The 9,689-nt window shown below is 36.4% G+C and overlaps 1 non-coding gene across 1 annotated transcript; it reads right to left on the bottom strand.

Annotated features, from left to right (window-relative positions):
• Window positions 1-1,784: 1,784 nt before the first annotated feature.
• TRNAL-CAG (transfer RNA leucine (anticodon CAG)) lies at window positions 1,785-1,868 on the bottom strand. Its single transcript has one exon. It is a non-coding gene; the product is annotated as a tRNA-Leu (tRNA).
• Between the last annotated feature and the right edge of the window lie 7,821 nt (window positions 1,869-9,689).

The raw sequence follows: 9,689 nt of genomic DNA, 5'->3' as shown, positions 1-9,689 counted from the left end.
GAAATAATAATAAGCAAAATTTTGTATACCAGTGTAGTATACGATAGTGTCGGGGATGGTGACACCTTTACATCGAACTTTGCTTGTCGTGTAAACATTATTTGACATTAGTGTCTTCATCTTGGACGTACCTGTGAGCAATTTAGCGTATATTCTGTATTGAAACTGGTGAAACAAATTACGTTTCAGAATGTTAAAAAAAAAAAAAAAAAGTCAGGGTCGAGAAGCCTCAGACAACTAACAGCAGAGATATATTTATCTTGTAAACTATTTTTCCTTGCCTCGTGAGCTTATTTGAATTTATTATTAAGACCTTTAGGCAACTTTGGCCCACCCCGAATGGATGTTGATGGGAAAATTAGTGGAATGAAGAAAGTGGTAGGATACTAGACAACTTCGAGAAAACACACACATACGAAAAATGAAATGAAATCTTTAAGTTTTACGTCCCACGGCTATGCCGGTTAGGCTAAAGGACATGGTGATAATGAGTAATGAATGAAATGGTGGAATGAAGAAAGTGGGAGGAAACGGGAGAACCCCGAGAAAACCCACGCACACGGTGTTTGTCCACCACAAAGTTCACTTGGCGGGGGCTGGGATCGAACCCGAGACCCCAAGCACCAGAGGTGAACGCTCTACCACTGACCTACCGCGGCCCCCACATACATTCGACGTTTGTCCACACAAAGTACACATGGCACTAACCGAGATCGAACCGACTACCACATACACCAGAGGTGAAGGCTTCACGGTGTAGCTACCGTGACATTTCTTGTCTTGTGTGTTCTGGGTAATACTTGTAACTTAGTTGTATCTTGATTAGCATGGTGCAATCTGCTACATTTTACTTTCGTTCCCATGGTATGCTGCTATATTTTTTACGAGACAAGACGAGACAAACGAGACGAGACGAGACGGGACGGGACAGAACCTCTCGAGACGAGACACGAGACGGGACGAGCACATTTTTTCGAGACGAGACACGAGACGGGACATGCTTTGCACGAGACGAGACGAGACAGCCTAAAGTCTCGTCTCGTCTCGTCTCGTGGCAACACTAGGTAGGAATGAGAGAAAGAAATGAGAAGGAGGCTACAATTGATAATGAACGGTATCAAAACAGAAAAATCGTACGTGAAGACGAACCGTAGAGTATGAAGGCTTCTCAGTTGCAATAAGTGACCTGCCAATAATGGTAGAATATCGATGATGATGATATTTTATTCACTTAATTTATCAGTTGACATATGTCTCATTCTTGGACGTTTCCCCTCGTTTTGCTCTGACAATATTGCGCATTTAATCATCGTAACTTACAGCGAAATATGAAAAAGTACAAATAAGTTTTAAACTATCGAGGATTATTTGCTATCAAATTAGTCCTCACCAAAACTGACAAATCTTCCCGGATGAAAGTGCCTAAGTTGAACATTGGCTACAATCTATCTTCAGGAAAAGACATAGGTCTGTCAATTACACACACTCACATCCAGTCGTTATTTTCAGTAACTTTCTCCTCATTGTATACCGTGTGTATCAGAAGTCAGGTGCCACAGGCCAACTCCATTTTGAGTAAAGATATGAAAAAAATTAAAACAGGAAAGTTGTTGGAAATTTCGTTTCTAATCAAAAATTGTTATTTTTTAAAAAAAAATAACAGCAGCCGCTTAGACTCTATACGCATAACATAGAAATAAATGATTCATTTTCAGCTGATCTAATTAATAATTCAAGGTATGGTAATTAAGGAAATGAAACATTTCATGTAAAATAAATTTTAATGTCAGGAGTGGGATTCAAACCCACGCCCGGAAGACCGGACTGCGACCTGAACGCAGCGCCTTAGACCGCTCGGCCATCCTGACAACCGATCGTTACTTTCTGGAAGTCCTCAAATTAAGTAAGCCTCATCGCTATTTTTTATGTCCCAAGCTATTACGTATGTATATAAAGAAATTATCATTCATATTTATTCCAACAATGATAATAAAATCCTTATTTTAAAGGAAAACCATATCGGTCTGTGAATAACAAAACTTACGGGTTTAATAAACATCTAGGCGATATATATATATATATATATATATATATATATATATATATATATATATATATATATATATATATATATATATATCCGCGCATCCACGAATATTATTGTTGTGCAAATTGCAGTTATACTGTTTCTTTCCAGCTCAGTATTAGCAGACGAAAGCCTTCTGACTGCATTCGATTATTCCAAATTTCCTATTTCTGGAATCGATAGATTTAAGAGTTAGATTTCTGGTCTTTCGGTATCTATCACCATTTATCCCGTCACGCATGAGAGATGACATCCGACTGAAGAACAGGTATAATGTAAAGGTTAAAAAAAAAAAAAATCCTCAACTACATGGAGGGAAACAGGCAGAAGTACATCGTGTCCCAAAAAGTCCGTTAACACTTTTGTTAATTTATTACACAAAAACTGCAAGTGATATAGCTGCCGTGTATATGTCATATGAACGAGTGTCTATTTTTTCTCTTTTTTAATGTATGAGTTCACAATGTCTCGATAGGGGAACCATGTGTAACACGACATATATCTGGACGGTAATTAAATTTTTGCCATACACGTTGGACCATATCCTGAGCGATAGTGGTAACAACTTCTTTAAATCTGGACTTGAGGAGTTCTTCTACATTTTCTGGTAACGGTGGCACATACACACTATCTTTTATGTAACCTCATAAGAAGAAGTCACAGTGAGTTAGATCCAGGAATCTTGGAGGCCACACTTCGAAACACTGATCATTTTCCGTGCTCGCCGTATCCAGCGTTGAGGTAACTCATTGTTCAGGAATTCACGAATGTCATGTTGATAATGGGGAGGGGCCCCATCCGGCTGGAACAGGAAATTGTCTTTATCTTCTTGTATTTGTGGGAACAACCAATGCTGCAACATATCGAGGTATGTACTTCCAGTTACGCGACGCCAACGCCAACGTCTACTGCGATGGATGTGGGAACTACGAGCATTGCCTGAAAAATAAAACCAAAACATTTGAGATACTCTTTCATATGACATATACACGATAGCTATTTCACTTTTAGTTTTTGTGTAATGAAAAAAGAAAATTTTTACCGGACTTTTGGGACACGGTGTATAGTGAGAAGTCCCTAGATGGGTGAGACTGGATTATATATATATATATATATATATATATATATATATATATATATATATATATATATATATATATATATATATATATATATATATATATTAGATACTCAAAACCACTGTCAAATTTTTACGTGGTGGCATTAAACCTTCCACCTAATACTTTTGGTTTCGAAGTGAGAAAAAGAGGAAAGAACCTATTAGTGTATGTATTTACCAGTTTAAACTAAGAACATATGATAACGAAAAAGTAGTAAAAATATATGAGGTATGCTGTGGGGAGGCGATAGATGAGTACAACGGTCATTTAACAAATTTCAGAACGACGATGAATCTCTTCACTGCGCACCTCTTACGGGACACACACAAATCATAGGAAGTGAGTACTCACGGCAGTGCAGTACTCAGATAGCGCAATTAAATTTGATTCTAATTTGAAGCAAAATACGCAGATAAGGCAACGTGAAAGTTTCTTTCAAATTTCACAGGTCAAACTTGCAAACATCCGTGAAATTTGAATAAAACTTACAAGTTGACGGACATCAACCTCCATTGTGAATTTCAAGCATGTGCGCCCCAAGAAATTTTTGTTGAGAAGGGTCCAAAGTTTGCGAGTCCAATACTTCAAAACACTACTTCTGTGTAGTATTGAACCGGTAGTAGATGAAGTGAAAGATCAATTCATTAGTCTACATAAATCATGTCATATGCTAAACAAGTATAAATATGGATAAATATGCTAAACAAGTATATTTTTTTTATTAAGGTTAGTTTAAAGGGACAAGTTTTGCCGATAGATGTCACTACAGTCTTCGTATCTCTCTCTCTCATGTATTTTTTTACCTTTCACGAAAATTCAAGATTTCTTTTACAAATTTCAACCTAGAGACTTCAAATTTTCGGAGAAGGAACTTTATAATCTATCGAAGACAACAATCCGTGCCAGTTTCTTATTTAGAATTTTCTATATTGTTGAAAGAGTTATATTGTTAAAGGTCTGAATATCCCTTTCAACAATTAAGCAATTTCAATAATGAAGAGAATACTAAATAAAAAATCGGCACGGATTGTTGTCTTCGATAGATTATAAAGTTCCTTCTCCAAACATTTGAAGTCTCTAGGTTGAAATTTGTAAGAGAAATTGCAAATTTTCGTGAAAGGTAAAAAATACATGAGAGAGATACGAAGATTGTAGTGACATCTATTGGCAAAACTTGTCCCTTTACACCAACCTTAAGAAAGTACACAAATGTATACTAAGAAGGTCCAACCTCAGTGGACCTCCTCGTGGGTGCGACTCTGGTTTGATGTGTCTAAATTGACTTAACTTTGTATGTTAGAAATCCTTCAAAGTCGACATCTTGAATTGATTCAAATTTCGTATATCAACGTTTGTTGAAATTTCAATCAATTTTAACAAATCAAATTTACAGGGAGTTTTGGAATTTGGGACGCACTTTAAGTTCAAGTGTTATAGTTATTCTGGAGTTGAAGGCAAGTAAAATTGCGATGATATTTCCTTGGTTCAAGTTTGACTCAAGTTAAAAGCATGAAATTTGATGCATGAAATATAGGTCAATAGAGAATTAGATTTGATTTAAATTAAATTAGATTTGATATTAGATTGGATATTGAAGTCGAAAATTACCAAACATGTGAAGTATTGGATGAAGCATTCAATTGTAGACTGTCAAAATAATTCGCCAGCATCTTTATTATATTGAGATACGTTATAATAAGGGACTATTGGTACTATTATATGGTGAATAGAGCTGCAACTCAAAAAACGCCACGAGCAATGCCTATTCTTGTTGACTATGAGTATGTCAGGAAATGATCCGTTTTGAACAGAGTGTTAACGTGCGGTTAGAACTGGATTCTTTAATATACTTTACTGCTTGATCATCGTTGGTTGATATCACCTGAATACACTTCTAATTTACACTCAAAGGATGAACACTGACAACGAAAACTTTAAATCTCACACAGTACGTAGTAGCGTCTATTACTTTCGAGGAAAGGACTAACTTTCGAAATAACAGCAGCTGTGTGGAAATTTGAATCTAATATTCGACAATGTGGTGAAGACGTCGTAGACACGTGGTATGCATAGAAAAAAAAAACAGCAGGAAAAATAATGTTCAAATCTAGATACTGTGGTCCTAGAAATTAGTATGAAATAAATATATGGTCACTTTTATTTAAATTGCTAATGACTTCAATTACAGAAACAAATGCGCAACAGAGAAATATTTAGTACTTAATTTTCTGTTTGATTTTTCTCCACTGAATCCACTACTCTTAGATAAACGAAGTCACCCCAAGCGAAGTAGATGAAAGTTGATAACTAAAACAACCCATGGTGTCACATGCAAAAACTGATGGTGCACCAATTCCTTGTGGCTAAATAGATAACTGATTCGTTCTTTCGCCATGGAGACGACGAAAACGAATTTAAATAGTGCATATAAGAAGATGTTTGTCCGTATATGAAACAACCAAAACCACCACTGTATCAAAAGAAAAATTATAAACTGTTTGGTGCTCTTTTCGGAGTATCATTCGTCGTGAACTGTCGCTACCTGACCAGACAATCAATGTAACTTTATAGTCGCTTCAGATGGAAAATTCGAGAAACGATAAAGCCAGTGTTTGTACATCACAGACGTGTTATTTTTCTACAGAATAAATCGAAGTCACATACTTCTAAGGTCATCCATGATAATATATTCAAAATTGATTGGGAAACGCTAACGAACCACGTGACACGGTCAGATTATCACTTATTCCATTCGTTAGACAGCTACTTGCGGTTCAGTTATTCCAAACCTTCGACAGTGATCCGTACACTGGACAAAAACTGTTTATTAAGTTCTGCTCCGATCCAGTCTGCACGAACGTTGGAGATAGGTGTTGTTGATGGAGAGTATTTTTACTCGTAGTGTTCTATTTGCGTTCTTCATTTCGTAGTATGATAATCCGATAGAACAGTGCTATTCAACCTTTTTTTCTTTCTCGCGTACCCCTAGACACAGTTCGCCATCCAATTGTGAACCCCTGAAGTTGTTTAAAAATAAATTAAATCGAAATGAACTTAATAAACTTAATACACATATTCTGTTGGTTAAAAAGGGGGACAAATAGACCCTACAAAAGGACCATCAGTGTGCCAATCAAAAGACTATTTACAGGGGGATAAAGTGCACTTTTGGAAAAAATAACATGGAAAATTTCAAAACATATGGGAGACATCCAGCTCTATTGAAGGGATTTTCCCCTCATTCTCTCTGATAATTTACACACTGACGAAATGTTAAAAATTAGATAATAATAATAAATAAATAAATGTAACTTTAGAACTAACCTGTTAATGAGATGACTGAGCTTGTTTCCGGGATGCCAACTCCTCGATTCTTGGTCGAATCTTCAAGACTGCGAGAATCAAAGCTGATTCTGTATTCAAGAAAAGTTTGTGCTTTGTTTTTATCGATGTTAATGCAGATAAACACTGTTTGCACAAATATGTTGATGGAAATGGAAGAAGTTGTGAAATAGCACTGATCATTCAATAAATTCTCCAACTATGATAATTCAATACATATTGGAAATATGATTATTTTAGGATTACGTATCCCCCAGAAATATTTTCGGGCACCCTTAGAGGTATGTGTCCCCTGGTTGAATAGTACTGAAATAGAATGTTTTCGGAATGATTTTCAGTAAGGTATAGTCGAAGAAATAGCTATTTTCCACTTCAAAATACGTTTGGCAACATTACACACACTCAAGGTTAAGAGCTTCAGAAGATACTGCAAAATAGGTGGCGTATTGGTTGTGGCATTATGTATTTCCTTCCAGCTAGGCTATATACAACGAGCTGTGTGTGCCTTTGTATCTCTTCCTCTCTGTTCCTGGTTGTGTTTGCGAAAATATTGTTGTTTGTTTGCCATGTTTTGCATTGGATTTGTCATATTGAATTACCAAAGAAACAGCTTCTACAAGTGTCTATAAAGTGTGTTAACACAAGAAAATATATCTAGTTAATGATATGACGTAATAAAGCGGTTCTTTTCTTCTTTGATTGAAGAGGTAGATGCGTTCGAGTTTCGCATTTTGATAATTTTGGATAAGTTCCTCTTTGGAAACTTTGATTTCATATCCTCTAAGTTTTCTTTCTTTCTTATTCACTTAAGGTGAATAATGATAATAACCAAAGTTAGTTAATTGACTATTAGCTAATCAACGGGAATTTATGTTGTTTCCTTTTTACTGTGTCCAGGAAACACACATACACACACACTCACACGCACACAGAAAATCGACCCTCAGCAGCTTCCAGTGCATATGCCAGGGAGAAGATATTCCTCGGTCGTAAATAGATGTCTACAATTCTCGCTTTGAAAGTGGAAGACTGATCTGGGGTTCAAGCCGACAAATCATGTTCGGACCTCACTACAAACCATAAGCCTATGTCTCACATGGCCATTGAAATGTACCTATTTTGTGGACTTAATAGATAAAGGCTATTCGTCGGGACCGTATGGCTTGAAAACTTTTAAACTACAGGGTATAAAATTAACTGAAAAGATTAACTTTATGTAGGCCCTATAACCGATACATTTCATGGTAGCAAGGGAGGAACAAGAAAAATAAAACACAAACGCAACCCCTACAATGTAAACAAAGAAATATGTTTGGAATAGTAAAGCTGATCTTGGATCTCAAGTGCACACAATCGTCTATGTGCACTCACTATGGACAATTTTGTAATAAAGTTATTTTTCAACAAGAACATAATTCGAAATTTTAGAATATTGAGTTATATTTATAGCTCCTCTCTTTCTTCCTTTTGGGGTGCACGGTGGCTCAGTGGTGGAGTGCTTAACTCTGGTACGCGGAGTTCTAGGTTCGATCTCCGTCCAAGTAAGTTTATGATGGATAACATGGTGTTCTTGGAGTTTCTCGAGGCACTCTTATTTCCTTTCACATTCTCATTCCACCAATTATTCCATCATCATTTATTTGCTTTAATCACGCGTCTCTCGTAGCCTATGCAGGGCATAATCATAGCACGTTAAACTAAAAGATAGCATTTGTCTTTCTCTTGGTGTCACACACACACATACATCTATGTTGCATGGGGGTCACTGGTTTGAGTCCAACTTCCAATAAGTGGGCGTTGTCAGTGTTCGAATAGGTTCCATGCCATCTGCTAACCCTTTACTCAAACCTGAAGTGGTAGAATTTAACGGTTTCCGATTTCAGCATCCCCATAGACCAAAATCGGTAGCAGATGGCGATGAACGGATTTTTGAAATTCATTCAGTGCTTCAGCAAAAGAAAATATCTTCATCCACATCTCTTTAGTGAAATCGGAAGTGGTAAAAATTTACTTCTACTTCTGGTTTTCAATATTGATCTATATACAGCAGAAACGGTAAGAGATTTCGAAAAGCGGTTTCTTGTAATCAAGTTAGGATTTCAGCATTATATTCCATCTATTCCGTCAACTCTGTACACAAACTGAAAATGATAGAAATAAATCTTTTCTTGTTTCAACACTGATCGCCATAGAGCGAAAACGGTAACAAAGAGTAACACGCGGTTTTCCGAACATGATTGAACGTCTCAAAGAAAGAGAGAGACTATCTTCATTTGCATCTTTCTGCTAAGACCAAAAATGGCGGAAATTTACTAAAGCTTCCAATTTTAATATCCTTTAGACGCCGAAGGACTCAACTGTTGCGTCAATGTTTTAAACCTTAACAGCTCACCAACTAATTAACTTAGAAAATAATTTTGATGTCAATGTATTCTTCAAGTCTTCAAGGGTGAAGCTTGCCACCAACATGCAATGTATCTACTGTATGTGGGTGGCACCACGGCGGAGTAAGGAGAGTGTAAAGTTCGAGTTTTTTTTTTTTACTTCAGGTTTTTTGGGGGTGGGGCATTCCCCTCTTGGGAGTATTGTCATAAAAATGTGTATGTGAAGCAATGAAGTAGTCCATTCACGCTGAATACAATGCAAAAGCACTTGTTGCTTGTATGGAGGGGGGATTAGGGGACGGGCAAAGTTGGCCAATCTTTTACTTAGCTTACATTTATTTTCTGTACGGTTCCATGTAAGACAAGATATCTTTTCACTGAGTTGGTCTAGAAGCATAATTCTTGTTTCTATATTTTTTACAAAGAATATTGAAAAAATAGTTGTGCATATAACGTGGTATTATGGTAAGAGGGGGGAGGAGAATCTCGAACATCAAATTCAATGACTTGTTCTCCTACACACAAATTGTTAGAGAACATTAGGAATTTTGTTTTGAATTTTTATCTCGCTTTGTATAGCAGCTACTATTTTTATATTATTGTCACAAATTATTTCCTACATATTATTATATTGACTACACATTAGCTTCATTGTGTCAGCCTAGAGTGAATATAAGGTTTGCCAGGGCCCCACGAATTCTATTTTTTATATATATATTTTTAGGATTTTTGTTTGTTCTTCTTCTTCTTCTTACC

This window comes from Thermobia domestica, chromosome 4 (assembly GCF_964235325.1).
Source record: "Thermobia domestica chromosome 4, izTheDome1.hap1.1, whole genome shotgun sequence".
NCBI lineage: Eukaryota > Metazoa > Arthropoda > Insecta > Zygentoma > Lepismatidae > Thermobia > Thermobia domestica.
The sequence above is the reverse complement of the archived record's forward strand: the minus strand, read 5'-3'. Positions and strand labels throughout refer to the sequence as shown.